The sequence below is a fragment of the Castor canadensis genome, chromosome 7 (assembly GCF_047511655.1).
Source record: "Castor canadensis chromosome 7, mCasCan1.hap1v2, whole genome shotgun sequence".
Taxonomy (NCBI): domain Eukaryota; kingdom Metazoa; phylum Chordata; class Mammalia; order Rodentia; family Castoridae; genus Castor; species Castor canadensis.
The window spans coordinates 79456733-79480400 of record NC_133392.1 but is presented as its reverse complement, the minus strand read 5'-3'; positions in this window follow the sequence as shown (position 1 = coordinate 79480400).

Below are 23668 nucleotides of genomic sequence, written 5' to 3'. Positions count from 1 at the left end.
GGGGTATGCTCTGCATGGCTGTCCTGACCCCAGCTTTGCCTGGCCCTCAAGACCTTGCTAAGCCTGTACCCTCTGTCAGAGAGGTCAGTTAGATCCCGAGAAAGTTGGCCCTTGCTGAGAACTGCCAAGTCAAAGCCAAGACCCATGAGGCCTTAAGAATATGGGCCTCTAGTTCAAGGTGTGCTGCCTGAAGCCTGGAATGTGACTGGGGTCCTTTCTTGCAGGGCACTTTTGGAGTTGCATGAGTCCCCTAAGATATTCCAGCCCTGGGAGCCCCTGAAGGGTTGAGGATCCCAGGACAGAGGACACTAATGGGTGGATGACTCTTATGGCCTCACCTGGTCCCAGTGATCCTGATCTCTGGGAATGGTACTGAATGCTGAACCACCTCAAAGTCCAGGTCCCGGATCACCTGCTTCTCACTTAAAGTTGGAGCCAGGTGAAGAGAGCCAGGGGTCTTGGAAGACGTTGGCCATTAGGCCTGGATAATCTTGTAGGTCTGTTCTAGGACAAGGTTTAGAAAGTCTATGAAGTTACAGGGAAGCTTGCTGGGGCAGGTGAGACAGAGGGGAAGGAAGGATGGACACAGGGTCACAGGACACAGTGTAGCTACTCTCCAGGAAGCAGAGGCCACTCCTTCCCAGTTAAATTTGGTGCCTTCCCAGTTATCCTTTCTGGTAAGTCTCTGGACCGCCTCCTGGGTCTTTCCAAAGTTCAGGGGTGGATCTTGAACAGGACACTTGCCTCTCTGTGACAGAAGTTTGAAGTCCCTCATTTCCTTGGGGACATCTTGTTCTCCTTTAGTGCCTGCAGACCCTCAGCTCCCTCCCTTAAGCATCCACTCTGAGATCCAGTGAAAGATGTGCAGGTGCAATAGGGCAGGTGTGGCCCCACCCACAAGGGCTCCAGTGAGTCCCCCCAGATCCTCCTGGAAGTGAGAAGAGTGGTCTCACAGGGCCCAGGACCCTTTGTCCAGACCTCCTGGTTAACACTGGGCAGACTACAACACCTGAAAGTAATACTTGCCACAGTGCTGACTAGTGTTGCAGCTCTCTTGTTTTGTGAAATTCTTGTCCTGAATGTGAATAGTGCAATCTTCACAACCTGGTGACCAGATGCCTTAACTGAGGTTCCAAGCAGGCAATTGCTAAAGTGAGGTTGCTCCTGGGAGGCCAGCAGACCTGACCACATCCACCCAACCTCAACTGTAATTGCTGCTCTGCACCATAGCACCACTCCTGTATTGGAGAGAGCCTTCCATGCAGGCCTGGACTTCCTCAGGCAGCAGAGGACTACTGGCTTCTGCCTGCCTGACCCCCATGGAGATGGAGGAGGAATGGCCTGCACATTAGTTTATCAGTGAAAACAAGAGTCTCCAGGCAGTGAGAAGGCAGAGGGGCTGGGAAGAGCTACAACTGGTGAACATGAGCCTCCCGCAAGGAACCCACAACTACTGCCAGTCTTCTCCATGTCTTCTAGTTTGTCTGGAACTGGATGTGCCCAGTTTGCTTTCCCCAAAGCTGGTGATTTTGTGATTTTAATCTGTAGTCCCCATAGCTCATGAATGCATACAAGTCACATCGTCTGATTGTCCCTCTCTTGTGCACAGTCTCATGCTGGGCAGCAAGTGGGCACAAGCTATAGTCACATACAGATGGAAGTAGGTTCAAAACACAGCTTTGCCACCTGCTAGGTTTGCAACCTCGGCAGATCACACAACACCCTGAGCCAGCTTCCTTCTTGTAAATGGAGGGCAGTCACAAGATCCACAGCCTTGGCTTCTTGTGAGGGTTGAAATAACAGAAGACCTTCATAAAGAGTACATCAAACTCTAAACACTAATAAGACTCATCTTAACATGCATTTTCTGCGTGCCTTGCTCTGGGTCCTGATACCACAGCAATGAACTCCTGGCACCTAGACCCTGCCTTTGCAGAAACCCAGCCCAGAAAGGAGACTTTGAGGAGAGGAAGAAGGAGGTCTGGACACGTAGGATGAGGGTTTGTGCACCCAAAGCTTTGGGAAGGTCACCTGCCCTGGGCCAAGAAGGGTGCCCTTCTGAGAAAGAGAGAGCACACACTGGACATTTCTTTCACACATGTGTGGGATCAGAGTGATCCCCTTTATTTGCCACTTAAAGTTACCTGTGCCAAAGTTACATAAAAAATATTAAACATATAACTTGAGAAAGAAATGCCTTGTAAGTTTCAAGTAACTTTTATTATGGTACATTGTAATCATTCAGTTATTGTTGTTGATCTGTGTTTAGTTTATAAAGTAAGCTTTATCATAGTATATATAGGTGAAAATGGTATACATAGGCTCTAGTACTCTGCAACTTTAGACATCTTTGGAACATCCTCACCTGGAGCTCTGAGGGCCGGAGCAGAGAGGGAGAGAAAAATCCAGAGCTACCCACATGACTCAGGGTTAGACCCGTGTTCTTGTCATTTTATATTTCTCTCTGTCTCTAGGGACATCCAGAAATGCCTGTTCTCCTCCCCCCACCCCCCCCACCCCCGCCACATTGCTGTCTGGTTGTGTCCTGGGCCATCGCCTCACCTGTCTACCAGGCATGTTCTGGGGTGTGCACTGCTGTATGCTGGCTCTCTCCAGGTTTGCCTCAGTGGGCCTGGGGTTTCTCGTCATAGGTTCAGACTGTCAGAGCCAACCCTGACATGGCAGGGAATTCAGATAATTCTCTTCTCCTCCCAGGGCGGGGTTTAGTTTTGGGACCCTGGACCTGGTCTCCAGTGCATCTGGGCTTCACTTTGTACCCATCTCCCAACATTTACCCAGAGTCTACATGATGATCCCAATCTAGCGCCTGCAGGCCCACGGCCCTCATTCAACTCAGTCTGCTTAGCCAAGGCCCTGCCCTCTGCCCTCTGTCCCCCGCCCTTTGCTCTTGGCCAGTGGAGAGGTAGGCATCTTGTCTCATGTACTCCCAGCACTGGGCAAATCCCTGCTCCTTACACACAGATCGTTGTATGGGTGCTGTGTCCTGACCACCTTAGGGATCTCTGGCCACCCAATGTCTTCTCTGGGATCTCTCACCAATAGGGCCTTGGCTGGGACCATGTTCACTGCTGCCACAGGCCTGGGGGTGAGGCCACCCAAAGATCTGACTTCAGAGCAGCCTCATCAGGGAATCTGGCACATGGGTCCTGAGGCCAGCATCCGTGTGGGAGGAGGGGACATGGTCTCCTGGTCATGGTCTGTCAACTAAGACAGAAGCAAAGACAGGAGCTCCAGCCACCTGCATCCTGCCCACCTCACTGGCTCCTGAGCTCTCTGCTCTGTGGATCTGATTCCTGTGCTCCCCATTGTCCTCTGAAGCAGCCCTGAAGGATGGGCCTGCAGCCATAGCTTCCCTAATGAGCCAGCAGCTGGAGGAATGAGGAGAACTGTCTTTTCCCACCTGGGCCACTGGCCAGTGTCCCCAAAGCATCAATGCACATGAGGCAAGAATCCCCACAGGCTGAGGAGGCACCACTGGCCCACAGTCAGGACTGAGTTAGACCCAGCCTGCCAGCTCATCGGCTCTACTCAGCTTCCTCTCCGTTTTGTACACAAGAACATTTGGGACTCACATGCAATGACACCATCCTGCCTTCAATCACTGCAATGTAAATGGAAGGATCTCTGGCTCTTTTATCTTCCCCTCGCCCACTTGTCTGCCAACTCTTGATCCTGCCCCCTCCACTATGGTGGAGCTCCAGCCTCCTCACTGCTCCACTGTCCTGTCCCTGCTGTGGCCCTGCTTGGTCCCCTCCCATCTCAGCTCTCAGCATCCTGTGCCTCCATTGCCAGCTATGCTTGCTCTTGGCTCTTTCTCCTCTGCCTTGGCCTTGGCACCTAGGGCTTTGTGTGTGTGTGTGTGTTTTATAGTGATTGAATTCAGGGCTTTATGCTTGCAAGGCAAGCACTGTACCATTTTAGGCACATCCCTAATCCTTTTACTTTGTTTTTCAGAGTGATTTTTCACAGGCTGATCCCAAAGCATGATCCTCCTGCCTTCGCCTCCAGAGTAGTTGGGATTACAGGCATGAGCCACTGCACCTAGCCCCCAGTGCATCCTGTACCTGGAGCATTCCTACTCCTCTCAACCCTGGCACGCCCCTGCTGGTCCTTTTCTCTGCAGGATGCTGTGCTGCTTCTCCCAGGAAGCTCTCCAGGCTCTCAGTCCAGGTCTCATGTGCTGGCTTTTGCTTTCTCAAGTATTATTTTTATCCCAGAGGCACAGAGCAGGCAAACCTCCTCAAAGTCCCCAGTGTGATCTTCTGACTGCTTCCGCAAGAGCTACTTCTGTCCCGTGTGTCTGCGGGTTTTCCTTTGCCTCTGGGACATTCCACAGCACCCAAATTTGTAAGAGATCTTTAAAACATATGAATATGAAGCTTACCCCAGGACCTTTGCACTTACCCCACCTCTTCCTGTTGGGCCTGCCCTCAGGTCTTCTCATCACACCTCTCTACTCTCCTTCCCTCCTCTGGCCACCATCCCACTTTTCTGTTTCTCTTTGAAGGGCCATTTTTAAAAGCAGCAGGTGCTATCTGTGGCCTCTGGTTCACCACTGCCCTGTCCCACTGTCCTGTTCCATTTAGGACTACAGACACTGTCATTCATCTTATGTGAGCCCATGCCCAGGCTACCCTTGGCCTGTTTCCCCAGCACTGACGGTGGATTTCAGCTCAGAACCTCCAACTGCTTCCTGTCCCTTCTGGAGTCAAATCCAGGCCACAAACCATGGCCCATGTGAAGTCAATTAAAATGAGTCTGGGGAAGCTGTCTCCCTTGAATATAGGTGTGATGAACCTGACTCAGGAAGACACTTCTGTGACGAACACCTGAATCTCAGCCAGTTGCAGGGGCCAGTGGTGTTACAGAAGGCAAATGCCAAGCCGTAATCAATTAAGCTGTCTCTGTGCCTCACTTCTGCTTTCTGTCCACAAATCCTGCTTGACCACAGTGCTGGTCCAGGTTCTTTGATGCTGGTTTGGTTCTGAGGGCTGCTGATTCCAGAATCATGAATTAAAAATGAAACAAAAATAAAAACAATCGAGACCTTTAAATTAAATGTGTTGTAATTTTGTCTTTTGATACTTGAAAGGCTCTGCCTTCGCTCACTCTGTTTCAACTACACTGACCTTGAAATTTCTGTAGTAGGAAGCCTTTTGTCCCCATCCCAGCACCTTTGCACCAGCCTTCCCACATAGCCTTGCAGGCTGGCAGTAAGGATGGCTCTTCTCAGCCTGCATGCCCACATTCCTGCAGCACAGCCCCTCAGGGCGGCCTTCCTCACCTTTGGTCCTGAATGTCTGCCCTGACCTGCCTACTCTCTGTCCCTGACCACAGCACGGTTCTCTGGATCTGATATGATCAATAGTCACTCAGTTATTGTCTGTCTCACCTAGAAATGGAACCCTCTCAGGCAGGGGCCTCAACTACCTTGTTCAACCCTAAGGCCAGTGCCTGGCTGGACGGGTTTTGGCTAGTGGGTGGAAGACTGTGGAGCACCAGCTTCAGGACAGGGGCCCTTCGCCAAACTTCTGCAAACATTGAGGCCAAAGCGAGACTCTCTTTGTTAACCCAGAATTTGTAAAAAGAAAACTTCTATATCATTGAAGTTAACAGATTTCTAGATAAACATAAATGTCCTGAAGAGAAAGAGCAAGAGAGAACCCCAAAACCTCTGTTCTTCCTGCATCTTTCTGTTTTCCTTATACAACCTTTTTTTAAAATAAAACCACTGGTGTCCGTACTAGCTTTGGAGCTAAGTAACAATTTTTAAAAGCCGATGAGAAGTGCTGGGGCGGGGCTACCAGAGGGGACAGGACAGGGTGCCCTGGCAGGGCCAGCAGCAGCAGCTGCAGGCAATGTCCTCTTCGGTGTTGAGTCACCACTCCCAGCAGTCTTGTGAGCTCTGGGGCCAGGACCTTGTGTCACCAGAGAGCCCGCAGGACCCTCTATCACCAGAGAGCCCTCAGGGCCGGTGCCTGGCAACCATAGTTCCCATGGAACTCTCCCTATCTTTGCTCATGGCCACTATTCATGGCACGTCCACGGAGACAGCCACACTGTCCTTGCAGCCACTTGATAAGTTTCATCATTCAAGGCACTGGCTATTCTCCTGGAGAAGGAAATGAAATAGTTTTATGTCTGCTCTGCCTCCTCAGAGGACACAGGCAGGCTGGGCCTCTCACACAGGAAAACATCCTGGGCTCCCACTCCCTGTAAAGCCTGTGGGGCTGGGTTTTGGACAAGCAGCACAACCCTGACAACCGGTCTCCGTGCACTGCACACTCCCCTGTGTCTAGGAACCTGGGACCACAGCTGCTGGGAGCCAATGCCCAGAGTCCATGAAGGGACCAGTGCACACCTCTGGCCTAGGTATCCTTGCTCCTCCCTGTGACACCCCTCCCTACCCACTGTCCTCCTCCCTCCCAGCCCTGAGTGGGGGACATTTGGGTGACTGGCAGTCTGTCTGGTTTCAGGAGGGCTGCTGGGACAGTCATTCCAGGTGACTGTGCAGGAAGGCCTTCCAGGTGCCACTAGGTGCAAATTCACCATAATTCTGTGATATCCCCCCTACACCCATGTCTGGCCTGACCCCACCTCCCGCACTCCCACCCCCAAACACACTCAGAGCGGGGCCCTGGCCGAGGGGTGCGCACTGACATCTCACTCAGGCACCGCCAGAGCCGCAGCTTGTCCACGCGAGGGACAGCCCTCCAAAGGACCTTCCTGGCAGGGCTTGGTTCCTGCCTCCTGGGTGGTCTAACAAATGGTCCCTGGTGGGGGGGTTTGGGCTGACTGCACACTCCCCTCCTTCCATCTGATGTTTCTGGCAGTGGAACTCTCCAGGCCCTGGACCTCATTAGCCCTCAGAGTGGGACCCTCTAGGCCCAAGTGTGGCCCCTTCTTGGACCTGTGTGCTGGTTGCTCTGGCCTTGGGACCTTGTCCAGGCATCCCGGACTGGGGAGGAAACACCAGCGTGTACCCTCTCTACTCACCCCTTTAGCGGAAGGGATGTGTCAGCAAGGATGAAAAAAATAGTCCCTGTTCTTCTTGCCACATCCTGCCAGGCTACAGGGGTATTTTTGCAAACCCTGCTGTCCCCTTGGAGCCATGCTGAGCACTCATTGGCCGTCCTGCGGGTGTGGACGGCCTCCCTGCTGAACCTGTGCTGTGTGCAGCTGCCATGCTGAACCCATGGAGGGCTGTCTCCAGCCTTTAGCACGCTGCTATTCTGGCTTTCTTGGGCCTTAGTTGTGTGACCTACAGAGGGAAATGAACTCTGCTGAGCCTTAGTTTTACCTTCAGTAAGAGCAGTGTGCAGTCAAGCCTTTTCTCAGGCCGGCACTGGGTCAGCACTCGCAGGAATATGCCATTGTAAGCTATTGAGCTCCACTTAAAACGGGGTACAGATGTGGAGTGCTGTCACTCAAACACGTAGCACAAACCCCGAGGCAGTCACAAAAATTTAGGAAAATATTAGTGAGACAGTAAGAGAAGACTTAAAACCGGATCAGGTAAAATATATAATTAATAAAAAAGGAGTTCAAAAAACAAGGAAGAAAAAGGTAATTATAAAGAATTAAAAAGTTACAAATAAGGCATATATTAAGCTAACTATATAAATAATCACTACAAATATGAATGGTCCAAGAATACCAATTAAAAGTCAGATCATCAAAGTGTATTAAAAAAGAAAAAGATCAATTCAATTATGTACAGAAAACTTACTTTAAATATAGACTCATGCCAGTTAAAAGTAGGAAAAATGTCACAATGAATCTCTGTATTCATTGTTCTGTTTGTAGCTATCTTATACAAACAAAAATGTCTTTTCTCAAGAACAGAGAACAGGAAGGTAAAACAGTTCCTGTTGGGGGTTGCACCACTGTGAGGGAGGAGGACATAAGAAAAGGGTGGAGGAAGGTGAATATGGTAGAAATATCATGTACTCATGTATGAAAATGGGAAAATAAGACCTGTTGAAACTACTCCAGGAATGGGGGTGAGGGGGTGGGAGATAAAGGAGAGTGGTAGAGGAGGTGAATTCAACTATTATACATTGTAAGAACTTTGTAAATGTCACATTGTACCCCAGTACAGCAATAATTTTAAAAACATTTTAAAAAGTGAGGGGATGAGGAAAAGATATACCATGCTAACAATCAAAAGAACACTGTTGAATGAATGAATTTCAGACAAGAAAAAGTCAGGAAAAAAGGTTTTTAGAAAGGCATTGTGCCAGCAACGAAAAGGTGCACTGCGTGTAACAATGGAACACCAAAATATATGAGGCAAGGGATAGACCTGAAGGAGACCTGGACAAGCCCACTCTTGTAGCTGGAGAAGTCAACTCACCTCTGTCCATAATAGATAAGTCAGTGAGGACAGAAATGATCTGAGCAGCACTATGAACCCACTTTACCTAACTGATATTTTAGAATACTACATCCCCAAATGGCGAAATACACACTCTTCTCAAGATTATGTAATACTAGCCAATATAGATACATATTTTATGAACAAAAGTTCATAAAATACACCTTAAAAATTAAAAGAATAAAAAGTATGTTCTCTTACCACAGTGGAATTGAACTAGAAATCAATAGTAAATAGTTGGAAAATCCCTAAATATTTGGAAATTAAACAGTATAGTTTGGAATCACCTATGGGTGAAATAAAAAGTCTGAAAATCTTCAAAAATTATATTCTGAACTAAGTAAAAATTAGAATACAACTTTTTAAAATTTGGGGGTTGCAGGTAAAGTGGTTTCAAGAGGAAAATTTATACCATTATATGCATATATATTTCAAAATAATAAATATCTAAAATCAATGACCTGAGTTTCCACCTTGGGAAGCCAGAGAAAGAGAGAAAATTATGCCTAAAGCAAGCCAAAGAAAGACAAATTAAAAATCAGAGCAAATAACAATGAAATTGAAAAGAGGAAGACAGTAAAAATATTAAGAATCAACAAAATCAAAAGTTCATTCTTTGAGAAGGTCAAGAAAACTGATAAACATTTAGCCAAGCTAATGAAGAAATAAAGGAAAAATGCCAAATTACTAATTTCACTGCAGAAGATGGGGGAACTTTGGAAGTGAGTGGAGTCTGTACATCTAAAAGCCAAGGAACTGCACATAAGTGCTGTACTCTAGCTGGCGAGGTTATTTCCTAGAAGGACTTGAATTCTTGACTCTGAAACCATGATGCTCGTGTACCAGAACTGAAAAGCAATGGATGGTAGGTGGTAGGAGCCAGACTTCTTCTCACTGTGGGAGCAGGTGGTCCAGACAAGCAAGGGGCAGGGGAAGGTTAGAATGACCCAGTGGTATTGGATTAGAGTTGGAGATATTAGAATTAACTTGTGTTTGGTTTAGTATAGGTACAAATGCATGCACTTGGGAGTAGTTATAGACAGGTGTGTTTTCATGGCTTAGTGTATTTGCATGTATTTCCTTGCTGTGCCAGTTAAGAGGACCTGGAAGCAATGGCGTCCCAGTCATAGTGAGCTGCACCTCACTCAGGTCTTGATTTATAATACCATTGTCCAATGAAAGCAACCAGAGTTCCTTAGAGATGAGTGGTTCTTGGCTGGGGCAGGGTGTACAGAGGAGCCTGGAGTGTCTCATGGTGCCAAATTGTATACACACACTCAACAATGGGGGTGTGTCAAGGGACACAGAAGTCCACCTAAAGAGCTCCTAATGCCAAAGCTGAAACAACCAAGCAACAAAATAAAGTAGCATTAGCTTATAGCCAAGAGTCTAAAATAAATATGCATAAGATCACACTGATATTAATACATGATTGAATAAATAACTGAAATGGAAGGCAAATAAACAAACTCCCTACGCAGCAGAACTCAAAGTGTTTATTGTATTCAACCCTCTTAAAGAGGCAGTTTGAAACGCCTTACCCCTTAAGTGTGGACTGCCTGTTGTGACTTAACTCCAGAGTCTAGTATGAGACACAGGATAGCATGGAACCTCTACTGTGATGTAACAAGAGTGGCACTTTACCTCTGTGGCTTTCCCCCAAACTCCATTACCTCAACATAATGAGGAAATTATCAGACAAAATCACCCAATGGGCATTCTGAAAAATACACGGTGCCTCAAACTGTCAAGGTCACGCAAACAAGGTCATCTGACAAGAAAGTCTGAGAAACTGTCACATCTGAGAGGAGTTGAGGAGGCTTGATGACTAAATACCGTGTGGAGTCTGGGATAGAAAAAGAATATTAGGTAAACGCTGAGAACTACAAATGGTATTACCATAATTGTTCTACTTCTGACAAATTTGTTTATTGCAACATGTGAGCTACAGTCCCTTAGCAGTAGGGGTATCTGGGTGTCCAGTAATGGGAACTGTTTCATGACTTTTCTATTAATCTGAGACTACTTTAAAATTAAAGGTTCCTTTTTGAAAAGGTGAGCAGAGAGCGTGCAAGAGAAGGGAAAGGAGTAGGAACTGAATGGAGGTTGGGGAGCCATGTATGCAAGAAGATCCACCTGGGAGAGATGGGTAGGGCGTGGAGAAGAGTGAAGGCTGGCTCATAGAAATTCTTCAAAAAAAGAAAAAAATGGATTTAGGGACTGTTTGGGGGATAATCTACTCTTTAAAATGTAATCCTATCCCATTATCTTTGTTTCCCGTGGAAAAATTCCCTCTTCTAACCAAGCACAAGCAAGTTGTTTTTAACTGGCAACATCTGTGTGTGGTCTGCTTTTGAGGGCACCTGACCCACCTTAAACAGGCAGAAGGAAGATATCAGAGACAGGACCCGTTCAGGTGGAGGCTGGATCTGTGAGTCCAGAGCCCTTTGGGGTAGGGGAGGTGAGTGCTCTATCTTGCTCTTTTCTGTGCAGTCAGAGCCAAACAGTAAGACTCCGACTGCCAGCCCAGTGAGTAAAAGAGTACATTAGTTTGTTTTCTGTTATTATAATGAAGTGGGTGAGACTGGGTACTTTGTAAAGAAAAGAGGTTTATTTATTTCACAATTCTGGAGGTTCCAGGGTGTGGTCCGGCATCAGCTCTGATCTGTGGGGCCTCATGGCAATGGCATCACAATGGCAGGGGTACATGTGGGATGGAGTGACCACATGGTGGAGACAGGAAGGCAGAGCATAGGGAGAGACAGGCTTGCTTGTTTATAACAACTCTGGAGCCTGATTCCAGGAGAACTACTTAATCCCTTTCAAATGATGCCCACAATGATCCAATCGCCTTGCAGGAGGCCCCGCCTCTTAAAGGTCCCAGCATCCCTTCACATTGTTATCTTGAGGGCTAAGCCTCTAACACAAGAGTCCTTGGGAGACGAGCCTCATCCAAACAATAGCAACAGAGGCTGCATGTTCACCCTCTGGTGGGTCATGGGGCCTCCAGATTCCTGAAAAGAGGACAGTCAGATCTGAGCCTCTGCCCTCCGTCTGGTGACTCTGGGGTGGAGCTCTTTTCTTGGGTAGCCATGGCTTAGGGTCTTTTTATGGTTTGCAGCTGGCATTACTCCAGCCCAAAGCCACAGAAGGTACCCAGATTCCAGCCAGCTGCCTTCCCGTGGAGGCTACAGCATGGAGGCGGTCACACTTCCTACAAAGCAAACCTACACAGGCCCCATATCCTGAACCGAGTTTGTGGGCTACAGTTTGGAGCAGCAGGTCAGGTTGACATGTCCAATGAAAGGAAGGTTGGTCTAAGTCCTTTGGTCACAGGACACACCCTGTGGACCTGAGGGCCAGGGCACTCATCTCAGCCTCTGTGGTCCACAAACATCCCTAGGCCTAGCTGGCGAAGACTGGTGCTCATCATTGAGCTTTCTGCACATTCTTGGCTTCAGTCCCCAGCAGAGACCTTGGCTGGAAGATCTATCTGCCTTTCAAGGGTTGAATCACATTCAATTTTTAGCAGCTGCTTTATGAGGTTATATTTTCAGGCAGCTTAAGCTAATTATTGTGTGCTCATAAAAATCACCTTCAGAGCTTGTTAAATTTACAGATGTTCCTGGGTTCCATCCCAAAGGAGGGTCCTGGGGATAAGTATTTTTAACGTATCTCCCCAGAGACACTGTGATGCAGGTTTAAGTGTCTAGGAAGTGAAATGGAAAGTTAATGCAAAAATGTTTTTCTCTCAAGTGCTAGTTCCCACACTTCTTAAAAAAAAGTTAGAATGGGGATGAAAGGGAGGCTGGGAAACTGAATCTGAATGTTATGAAATGTCAAGTTAGAAAGGAACCAAAGATGTCAAGTTTTCCAGGCCACTCTTCAAAGAGAAAAGAGCTGGGTCCAGGGTGGTGAGGGGCTGGCCCAAGGTCATTCAGCTGTAATGACAGAGTAGTACTAGAGGCCATTCCCATCTCCAAATGCCATCAAGCCTGGGAGGCCTCCCGCAGATAAAGATGTTCATTTGAATTAAAATAAGGGCGGCTCAGTTTTCCAGAGGTATTTTAAGGACCTTCAAACACTTCTAAAGGTGACCCCAGACAATGGCAGAAAACAACTTTGCTGGTTGGGGTGACCCTGGCTCTCTCCTTCCCCACACCCTCCTTTCTCCAAGATGCTCTTCCCTAGGCCGCTCCTCCCTAGGCCGCTCCTCACTAGGCCACTCATTGACTGGCTCCTGGGTACTTTTGGTTTGGTTCCAGCCTCAGAGTCTTTCCTCCACCCCTCTCCAAGATGCCTCTCCCTGTTGAGTAGGTAGCCTTAACTTGCCTGCTTCCTGGACTGAGCCTGGGGCTCCTGACAAACCAGGCAGGATCAAGGATGGGGTCTTCTGGAGCTGGGACAGTCATCTCCAAGGGGTCTCTGAGGGGCCACTGTTTTCAAAACATGCCAGTGCTCTCTGCTAAGCTCCAGGCCGCAGGGAGGAGGCTGAGGCTGTGTTGGTGATGGCCCTCCAGGGCCTCTCCTCAAGGAGCAAGAGAAGAACCCCAGGTATTGTGCATCAACCACTAGGTTCATAGGTACCATTTCCAGCTATTACCATAGCACCATGACATGTGAGGCCCAGCAAGGCTAAGTAGTTTGTCCTGGGTCATATAGCTTGTGTGAGATGGAGCAAAGCTCATTGCACATCCCCAAGCTCCCACCCATTCCATCCACAAATGGTAGGACTTGGTGCTCAACTACTGCTCAGGTTCTCTTGGAACATCTTGGCTCCTAGGGCCTTCCTGGAGACCTCTTCTAGTGGTTCTCCACGGCATCCCAATGTGTCCTGATTGCCTGACATGCAAACCATAACGAACAAGAGTGAACCATGAATGCTTTTCTCCGTTAGGTTGTAATTTTGTGGTTGCCTTGGGGCTAGAGGATGGTACCGTCCCACCAGCTAGCGCTGCCAGACAGACAAGCCCCTTCATCTGTTCTCAGAAGGGGACTGGTCTATCAGAAAGGCTGTCTGTGCTCGCTCTGTAGTGTGGAGTTGACATGGTATATAATCTGTTGTGGCTTTTCAAGACTTACCATGATATTTAACTTGTTTGGAGCCTACAGCATGCTGCATGTTTTCCATGTATGACCTCCTGGAGCCATTCCACAGCCCTGCTGTGGTGGCCCCCATTTTCAAGCAAGGATATGAGCTTCAGGTAGTTTAAAAATTCCCCCAAGTTCACAGAGCTGCTTCCTAGTAGAGCCAGATTCCCGCAGGTCTGTCTGAATTGAGAGCCTGTACGCTTGATCTCTGCAGTAGACTCCAGCAGCTCCCCTCACAGAGCCAAGATGCTGTGTTTTTCTCAGTAAATCTTCCTCCCTTCCTCCTCCCTCTCTCCCTCTCTCCCTCCCTTTCTTGTTTTTTGTTTTTCTGAGACAAGATCTCAGACTAGTTTCATACTATCTTTCAGCCTCAGCCTCCCAATTGCTGGGATTATAGGTATGCACCAATACATCTGGAAGCAAGTACTTCTTGAACTTCTGTCCTCCAGGATAACTCCTGTGGGGCCTGAGAGATGTGAAGATGAGTGAAGTATTGGTTGTGCCTTCTGTGCTTACTCTAGTGTGGAAAGGACATGGTGTGACATTTGCTGTGTGCAAATTCCACTCCACCACCTGTGGAAGTTGAGAGGCACAGGGACTCACTGTCCTTTCCCCCAGGGTGACACGTAGGCTAAGGAATGGAGGCAAACAGGAGTTAGACACACCTTGGGCAGGGGCAGCTCGGTGCTCTCCCATGACACATCCTGGCTGTGTTCTCTGCACCTGGTAGACACAGTCAGGGGTGACACATGGCCATCCTCAGGGAGCACAGATCCTGGCATGTGCCTTATGGACACGTGGACAAACCAAGCGAATTGTTGCCTGGTGCATATGTGCACTGCAGGAGAGGCAGGGGTATGGGTGCTGAGGCTGGAGAGAGAGTGCAAGCAGACTTGGAAGGCTTTGAGTGCCAAAATCAAAAGTTGGCATTCTGAATTGCAGACAAGAAAGAGCTCTGACTTTTAAAAAGTGGAGAACTGACATCATTTCTGTCAACACTTTCTCTTCAAGTCTGAAAGATGGGCTTGGTGACGTTATCATATCCCATCAACCCTCACCCCTCTTCTCCATGAGTTTCTTGCTGTGTCCCTGCTGGCACTGAGCTGGGCTCAGGAGCATTACTGCCCAGTCTCACCTCCCACCCTGGGCTCAGCCAGGTCCCCTCCCCCTCAGCTTCTTCTCTCCACATTTGTGCTGCTGGTCAGAATCTTGTCACTTCTCAGGTGGCCAATTGCAACCTCCTATTGGTCTCTGTAAGGTGAATTTTGTCCCCTGGAAAGATTTGTTCAGGTCCTACCTCCTGGTACCTACACATGTGACTTTATTTGGAAGTTAGGTCTTTGCAGGTGTGGTCAAGTTCAGATGACATCATGGCCTGAATGCCACATGACCAGTGAAGAAGACACAGACATACAGGGGCACAGAGACTGATGATGGAGGCAGAGACTGTGAGCTGTTCAGACACCAGGGAATTTCAAGGGCTGCTGGCCACACCAGAAGCTCAGAGAAAGCACAGTGTTCCCTAGAGCTTTCAAGGAGAACATGGCCCTGCTGCCTCTTGGTTTGGGGCTCTCACTTCTGTAACCATGAAAACAAAACTTCTGTGGTTTCAGCCACCAGACGAACACAGTCTCCTTGCCTCTGTATTGCCACCCTCTCCACTGCCACCTAATCATTGCAGATTTGCTCTTGTCATTTTTTATTGGTTGCACACATTCATAGCTAGTGCATGGTTCGAGAGAACTATGGGGAGTTCTGTTTTTTTTTTTTCTTCTGTGATTAAATTCCTACTTTTTACTTTCTGCATTTTGACTCCTGAGGTTTGAACTCAGGGCATTGCACTTGCTAGGCAGGTACTCTGCTACTTGAGCCACACCCCCAGCCTTTTATTGTTTTAGGTATTTTTCATATAGGGTCTCAATTTTCTTTTTTTTTGCAGTACTGGGGCTTGATCTCAGGGCCTACACCTTGAGCCACTCCACCAGCCCTTTTTTGTGAAGGTTTTTTTTGAGATAGGATCTCACGAACTATTTGCCTGGGCTGGCTTTGAACCACAATCCTGATGTCTGCTTCCTCTTATGTTTTTTGACTGGGGTCAAGGCTTGTACCACCACACCCAGCTTGTTGATTGAGATGGACTCTTTCTAACTTTTTGCCTTGCCTGGCTTTGAACTGCAATCCTTCCCATCTGGTCTTTGCCTCCCAAGTAGCTGAGATTACAGGTATGAGCCACCATGCCCAGCTCTCCTTCTCATCTTTATCTCGTGAACCATGGACCTCTCAGTGTGACTTCTCATACCCTTGCTGACCTCTGCAATCTCATAAAACCAGAGCTTCTTACCCAAATCTCCAGGTAATACACATCAAACTTCCTGGAAGTAGTATCAGACTGTTTTTTTGCCTATATTCATGATACCTGTCACTGTGTGTGGAATGTAGGAGAACACTGAAGAACTGTTATTTGCACTAGGATGAATGAATTTACAACTGAATGATGTGGATTCAGGGAAAGGCAAGCCTTGTCTGGCCTGTCACTGTGCAGACTTCAGAAGAGTATGGGAGAGGCCGATACCAGAACAAACCACACCATTCTCCTCCTTCACTTACTAACTGTGCAGCTCAGGACATATTACTTAACCACTCTGAGATTCATCAATAAAGAAAATAAAATGCACTTCACAGAATCATGGAAAAGATTAAGGGAAGTGGCACGGGTGAGGGAGGGAAGATGAACACACAGTTAGACTTGTGTGTTCTTCACATACCAAGTCTGCGAGATCATAAATGCTAAGCCTTTTGTTTTTTCCTCCACCAGGACATGCACAAGAATGACCTTGGCTGTGCAAACTGCCCTAATTACTTGTGCAGAACAATAGCTCGGGCCACACAAAGGGCCACTTAAACATGGGAGGAGGGCAATTAATCATGGCCCCTTGGAATATTGCTTTTGGTCCTGAACTCAGCTCACTTTAAATACAGGAAATGAGATGTTGTAATTACTGTGATCACTTGAGACTGGAGTCCTGGCTTCAGTTCCTGGATCCTTCATCATGCTTGTAGCTGTGTCAACATGGCGTCTGAGCATCTGGCTGAAAGCGAAAATGCCACCCGTTTTCCACCTATGAGTCACAGGACACACCTCCTTTCCTCTTTTTATGGCGGTAAACACGCACCATGTTTACTGATTGACTGTTCCCCAGCACAGCGTTCAGCAGTGTTTGTATATTCACACTGTCGTGCAAACACCCCCACCGTCCATCTCTGGAAATGCTTCCTCGTGTCCAGCATCGGCTCTGTACCACGAAACAAGAGCTTCCTCCTCTTCCAGCCTGAGCACCACAGTTCTGCACACTGTCTCTAGGAGTTTCACTACTTAGTTCCTTCATGTAAGTGAAATCATGTCGCATCTGACCTTTTGTGACTTATCTTAGCAACATGTCCTCAAGGTATATCCATGTTATAGCATATGTTAGAATTTCCTTCCTTTTGAAGGCTCAGTAATATTCTTTTTGTACTTTTATTGGTGGTGTTGGTGGGTCAGAATCCAGGGCCTTGGTCATGCTGAGCACATGCTCTCCTGCTGACCTATCCTCCCAGCCCCTATCCCATTGTTTTTATGCCCCAATTTTGTTTTCCCATTCGTCTGTTGGTGGATAACTTGGCTATTGTGAATAGCACTGCTGTGAATATTGATGCACAAATATTTACCCACATCCTTCTTTCAATTCTTTCGGGTATATACCTAGATGTGGAATTGCTGGATCATGTGGCAAGTCTGTTTTTTTCCTCTTTTTTCTTTGCAGTTTTGGGAGTTGAACTCAGGGCCTCATGATTGCTAGGCAGATGCCACACCCACAACCCTTTTTGCTTTGATTATTTTTAAGATAGGGTCTTGTTTTATTCCTGGCCTGGCCTGGGCAGCAATCGTCTGTGTAGCTGCATGACAGGTGCCACCACCATACCCATATCTTTTATTTATTCATTTATTTATTTTGATAAACTGTTTCAACAGCAGTCACATGCACCATTTTACACTCCTACCAGTATCACACAACTTTCTAGCTCCTCTACATCCTTGCCAATGCTTGTTAGTTTCTGTTTGATGTTAATAGTTAGGATAATTGATGGAGAATTCACCCTCCCTTTTTTCTGTGTTGCAAGTATTCCTGCTTTGACATCACTCATTCATCTCTTGGCTTTGTCACCATCATATTCATAGTAGGTTTATTTGGACACTTTCCCAGCCCTTGTTTAGCACCCTGAGAATGCCATGGAATTCTGGGTCTCCTGTTTCTGACTAGTTTGCCCTAAGCTTCTCTGCGGTCCAAGTGGACCTTTGCAGGACATGGCACACACAGAGGGAAGGAGGCCACAGAGAGGAGAGGAGCCTGCATCCTGGGTCTGAGCAGAGCCACAGCTCCCACCCGCAGCCCTGGCACTTTCCTTCCACACATGGGTGACTGCCCCTTCACAGGGCTCTGAGCAGGGAGGGCCGTGGGCTTCTGGGGGAAGAGGATGGTTGCTCTTCATGGCTTTCCTCTGGAGTCCTCCCTCTGTATAGCCTTAGCATCAGTCAAGACTAACTCACAGCAAATACCCAGCAATTCTTTTCTAATAAATTTCATTTGACTCAAATGCAATGAATTAGCAAATCATTAATATTCTTATGCAAGCAGAGGAAGGAGTAAAGAAAGCAAACCAAATTTTCTTGTCAAAACCACTATATCGGCAGAATTGTGTACAAACTTTTCTCTGTGCAGTTGGAGTTCAGAAGGTTTTATGACAGTAGCTCCCTTGGTCTCTTATGGTAGGAAAACTTCCCCAAGGCTGTTTTAAATGTTGATTTGAATCTAAACACCTAATTACTGGTCTCTGACTGGAGATGTGGCTCCAGAGGTGGCGACATGGTGGCTGCCCAAGCTGCTGCCTGTCCTGTCAGTGATGGATGGAGCTGCTGCTGTGCCGCCAGCCAGGGGCCAGTGTCCCCCACAGAAGTGCCCTGTAGGGAGAAATATTCCAGTTCCAAGATCCTCACCCAGCTTGTATTTTGAATTGGGGCCCATTGTTTATTTTTGAGATGACACCAGAGTCAGAGAAGCCAGCTCATCTTTTAGTGACATGCCGTGGGCTTCAGGTTTCTATTTTTCATTCTTTCCCACCAAGCACAGGAGTTTGGGAACAACAATGGCCCATTTCTGAACTTCCATCAAATCACAAACTAAGTTCCCACTTCTCCAGTTAGGGGACCTTTTTCCGTGTGTTCATGTTTCCCGTGAGCAGAGGAAGTAGCTGCTGCTGTCCCAGACTGGCTTTTCAAGAATGTTTGTCTAGTGTCCAGCCTCTCCAGAGCAAAGGGCAGCCTGCTTGTGTCTGCTAAAAGTAGGACATGATAACTCTGCCTCGAGCAAAGGTGAGGCAGGTTTGGTTATTGTAAAACACCCAGGTTCCCTCCGTCCATGTTTCTTAACTGTGATGCAAACTCATTGTGTGTACAGGATCCCCTGGCCTCCCCTGAATTTTCTGTATGGGATTTGGAGTTGAAGAGGATTTTTGTTAACATCCTGGTGCCCATGCTATCTGCTATCCTCTGGGTAACAAAGCCCTTTGTCACTGAGCCAGGACAAATCCATCTACCTTGCATTTTGGAGGGCAGCCTAACTTGTTATTTCATAAGTGGAGCAAAATCTTAGATCTTACATGATTCTTGATACACACTTCCTTTCTCACTTGTCATCTTGTTATGTCTGGATCCTTTCCTCATGCTGCCTGCATTTTTCCAGGCCTGGTTCAAGGGGTCTCCATGGCATATCTGTTCTCCATCTTAATCCTGTATTCTGATATTTCTAGAAGTATCATTATTTAAAGCTAAGTCTCAAAGCCAGCTTCCTCAAATCCTTAAGGATGCCGTGGTCTTGATGGGCGGCTGACCTTTACTTGGGTGCAGGTGGTGGGGACCTACTAAGGGGTACAGGGAAAGGGCAAAGCCAACCTGAGGCTGGCCACACTGTATCACTGTGCACGGCTGCCTTTGTTCTCTAGTTTTCATAAAAAGCAGGGACAAAGGCAGACTCTTTGGAAGAAGAAAGAGGGCTTTTTAACGATGGAAAGAGGAGCAGGAGATCCTGCCTCTGGCCGGGCCAGAAGTTGGAGAAGAAGTTATGAGGTGCAGAGGGAGAGCAAGGAGGACTCCACAGCCACCATCACCATGACATTGACCCCAAGTCAGAGAACAATCAGGAGCAGGCCAGGGAGACATTAGGGTGCTATTGCCATCAGGGAAACCAGCCACATCTACCTCAGTGCTTCCAAAGCCTCTGTAACTCCGGCCACCCTGGCTCTCATGCTGTTTTACTGCAGGCATGCTTTTGCCTCAGGACCTTTGCACTTGCTTTCCCCTTTGCTAGAAAGATTCTTCAACTAGATGTTCTCATGATTCACCCCTCACCAATTCTAGGTCTCCATTCAAATCTTTTTCAAATATCACTCTGTCACAGAAGGCACCCCTGGCCTTCTAATTAAAAGGATGCTCTCCTTCAGAGAAACACTTTTCTTACTGGCATCAGACACACCACAGACTTTTGTAGTTTGCTTGCCTTTCTGTGCCCACTGGACTAGGGACTTGGTTTTGTTTGCAGCTTGATCTCCAGTGCCCGCAGCAGTGCCTGGCACAGAATGACCCTGGATAAGTGTTTGTGGGATGAATATATGAGTGCATGAGGCTCCAGGCTCTTGGAGGAAGTCCTGCCTTGGCTCTAGGTTGGCATCAGCAGAGAAGGGGGCCGACGGCATCCACATGGAGAATTCCAGTTGCTGTGGCTCTTCATTAGCACTTGTGTCAGTAATAGGAGCAACCTGATGCTGTATGCCGAAGTGCCAGTGCCCACAAGTATTTCTGGTTGTCACAACTTGTCTTGATCCTGACACCCCGTTCGTGTGCCCAGGGCTGCTGCTCAGTGCACAGCTTGGCCCCTACCCCTGCTAAGAACGAGCCCAGGCTGAGAGCCAGGTCCTAGAGCTTGCTTGCTTTGGAAGACTCCAGAATCTGTTCTTTTGATGGTGTCTCAAACATCCTGTGAGAGGAGACAGGGAGGGGCTGCGGCTCAGAGAAGGCAAGTGACTTGCCCAGGCTACCATGGGTCACAGAGCAGGGAGTAGCTGTCCTTCCAGGGTCGGTTCTGTTATGCCTTGCCAGGTGCATGCATCTTTTTTTTTTTTAAATTCCAAATCTTTGTTTAAAAAAATTAGCAATTTCAACATTAGTTGAGAGCCTAGCATGGAAACCAAACTCTGTTTTCAGGGTGGTTACTGTGTGACAGGGAGGTTGTTAATAAACAGGGTGATATGTCAATCACAGGGCATGCCAGATAGTGACAAGGGCAAACAAGAAGAGAAGTGGCAGAGTTGGAGGGGAAGGACTCAACGAGAAGACTTTTGAGTGAAAACCAGAAGGAAGCAAAGGAGCCAAGCATTGGCTACCTGGGGCAGAGGTTCCAGGAGAAGGCATGGCAAGTGCAAAGGCCCTGAGGTAGGGTGGGGATGGAATGTCTGAGGAGTCGTGTGGCTGACTGAGCTCATCAGGGAGAGAGAACAGGAAATGAAACCACAGACATGAGTCAGGGAAAGGTCGGGTGGAGACAGATCCTAGACCCCTGGAGGTCATTTGAAGGGTATTGCCTTTCCTCAGAGAAATGGGAAACCCCTGCAGGCTCTGAGCAGAGGCTCAAGGGAATCTTGAATTTTAATTGGATCATGGTGGGGCTGTGTAGGAATACACTGAAGGAAAGAGGCAATGAACTTGTCCAAATTCATTTTTAATAGTTGTTCGAATTAATGCTTTAAAAAAAGCCCATGATGGTGTGAATGAGGGGAAAATGTATTCATACAGAAACACCAAAGAGACCCTAAGGACTGGCATCATGGGAGACAGGAGAAGGACCTAGAAGGAGATGAGCTGGAAGGGAGGAGGATGCAGGTGGCTCACCCAGTGCACTGGCCAAGGCTCCGCCAGGGCCTGACGGAACCTCTGGCACAATGGCACAGGCTGTGGCAAAGAACTCATGGTCTCATCTGGATAGGCAGAGCCCGTGTGGCTGCAGGATGATGCCAGCACTTCCAGGCTTAGCTAGCACATCTTCCAAGCTTAGCAGGGCTTCTTGAGAAAACCCAGAAAGTTAGGTTCCTCTGATGAATTTTTATTTCATCGTGGTTTATTTGTCATAACCTTATCTGTCTTAGTCAGAAGTTCATAGCCAGCTGTTTAACCAGGCAAAATGGCATGTGTCTGTAATTCCAGCAACTTAGGAAGGAGGTAGGAGGATCAAGATCTGAGGCCAGCCCAGGCAAAAGCTCAAGACCCTATCTGAAAAATAGGCTAAAAGCAAAAGGACCAGGGCAGGAGGAGGAAGTCGAGTGGTAGAATGCTTGCCTAGCAAGCGGGAGGTCCTGAGTTCAAGTTCACAGCTTGTTTGATATCAGCACCTGAGCCTGGATTTCTCCAGTGCTAAGCCTAAATTCCTACTAACTGGTGCTGGTGTTTGTTGAGAAAGCCACATGCCCAATTCAATGAGGGCAGGACATTGGAATAAAATTCTCCAGTCATGCCTGAGTCTCGGGGAGATGATGACTTTTGATTTCCTTATCATAAAACCAAAAACGTGGAGGAGTGTGACTAATCAATCCATTTTCATTTCACTAGAAAAAACCCAATCAGTGTATATTTGTGTGGTTTGTCCTCGTAGGCAAGAGAGGCTGGGGGCTGACCCCCAGGTGCTTTCAGGAAGATGAGGCTTGGAGGCATCCTGGCACTCTTTGGGGTGTTTTTGGAGGGGTAAAATCTGTTAGGAAAACACCGCACACCGCACACAAAGGAGGCTCACGAGAGGTATCTCATGTCCAAAAGTTTAATAAGCAGGCTGGCTGGCCAAGAAAAAATGGCACAGCAGCTTCTCTCGGAGGGTCTGAGCTTAAGTAACATTTGGGAGAAAACAAGGGCTAGGGACAGTCAAACAGAAGTGGCAAGAGATAAGGGACAGTGGGGCTTTGTTCTGCAAGGGATGAGACCAGCTGTGGCTCAGGCTGCAGAATGGTGGCAAGGGGCCGTTCTTATCATTCCCCCATTTTTTGTTTCTTAAAGAGAGAGGGAGAGGAAAAGGGTTGGGTGTTGGGGCACAATCCCCTGGCTGCTTCCAGAGGGAAGCATGGCTGGAGGCAGTGCATGTTCTCAGGTGGGGTCCTTAGGGTTTGGTGTTTTCATATACCCTCGGTGGCCCTGGAGAGGTTGATATCCTTGGATGAGGAGTTGATTGAATCTTTGGTTGGTGGCTGAAGATATGCAATCTAGTAAAAAATTTTGTAAAGTTTTTATAATGCAAGGGAGAAAGTTCAGGAGGATAAAGACAACAATAAGGGGTGCTTGGAAAGGCACTGACAGGAAAGAATGGGAGAGCAGAAATATAGAGAGTAACTAGGCGGGATGTTAGATCCCTGGCCATAGGGTTTCATTTTATTTTCCAGGAGTCTCAGTGGGTGTGTCTCTGTCTTCTGAGACCTTAGGGAGGCAGAAGATCTTCACTTTTGCTGGTCCTATAAGGAGAGATTGGTAGATCTTTTGTGGGGCTGCCAACTTTAGATTTTGGATGTGTATCCAGGAAGGGAATTCTGCTAACTTAGCAGCTGTGGGTGTGGTGAGGATGACCTTAAATGGGCCTCTCCGCTTTTCTTGCAGGTGGCCAGGTGTGGTTGTACTTTTTAAATAAACCAGGTCTCCCATTTGGAGGGAGGGAGTTATTTTGGTGGTGTCAGAGGGCTGTGGCAGCTGATCATGAGCATGAGACAAAAGGAGAGAGCGAAGAAAGGTAAGGAGAGGATTGAGGAGAGTAGGGGAAATGTTGGGGGGGATTTGGCTGAACTGTGATAGGGAGGAGCGGGTGGCCATAGAGGAGCTTGAAGGGGATGAGCATGAGTGGTCTTTTTGGAAGGGTCCAGAGGCGGAGAAGGCCTAGGGGCAAGAGTTTTGTCCAATCTAGATGGAATTTGAGAGAGAATTTGGTGAGTGTATTTTTTAATGTGAGATTGGCACACTCAACTTTACTTGAAGATTGGGGGTGATAGGGGATGTGGAATTTCCAGTGGATGTTTAAGGCTTGTGCCAGTTTTTGGGAAATAGAGGAAACAAACTCA